This window comes from Tupaia chinensis, unplaced genomic scaffold (assembly GCF_000334495.1).
Source record: "Tupaia chinensis unplaced genomic scaffold, TupChi_1.0 Scaffold143770_1, whole genome shotgun sequence".
In the NCBI taxonomy this organism is placed as follows: Eukaryota; Metazoa; Chordata; class Mammalia; order Scandentia; family Tupaiidae; genus Tupaia; species Tupaia belangeri.
The window spans coordinates 34,827-35,579 of record NW_006203619.1 but is presented as its reverse complement, the minus strand read 5'-3'; positions in this window follow the sequence as shown (position 1 = coordinate 35,579).

The window sequence follows — 753 nt, the reverse complement described above, 5'->3', positions numbered from 1 at the left end:
CATTGAAGATTCTCTGGAGTCATTATATCAATCACCTTTGCAGTATTTCTGTTTCCAGTGCCCAGCTCAGCACAAACTCTATCTGATTCTCCCTTTTCTCCACACCCATCAATTTTTGTTGATGCTCTGCCTTTGCAGAGAGCATATTCCAGCAGTCACTGTTAACCCCTTCTTGTCACAGAGAGTATGGTCATAGCTCCATTTTCACTCAATATTTTCATGACCTTCGGGAGTTCCCATTGTATATACACAGAGCACCTGTAGGCATCTTCTTATTGTGTAGACAAGTATTTCTCAAATTTGAGTATCTTGTTGAAGACTTTTAAATAGGAATGCTCTAATGTTCAGCTTCAGTATTGGTATTCAATAAAATTAATTTATCTAATCACACTTCAGGATTTCAAAGATTTAAGAGTTATTTGCCCACACCAGTGTCATTTCTGAGACATTTGCCCCTTAAGGACATGACTACTTGGGTCATTGTTATGTTCAATCTGTATCATGGAAAAAATTACAAATTAGTCATGAAAATCAATTTCACTGTTAATACCAATATGAACTCTCAAATATTAGTGGGAATTACAAGTTTAATTTGGAAATATATCTTATTGTTTGTTTTATTATTTTTAGATTTTTATATCAAAGATTAACCAGATTGACATTCTTTTCCATTTTATAGTATCTTTTTCTGTATTTTATTTTTTATATACATTCAATTGCTCTATATCATTACAGCATGCAAAATAAATTTTC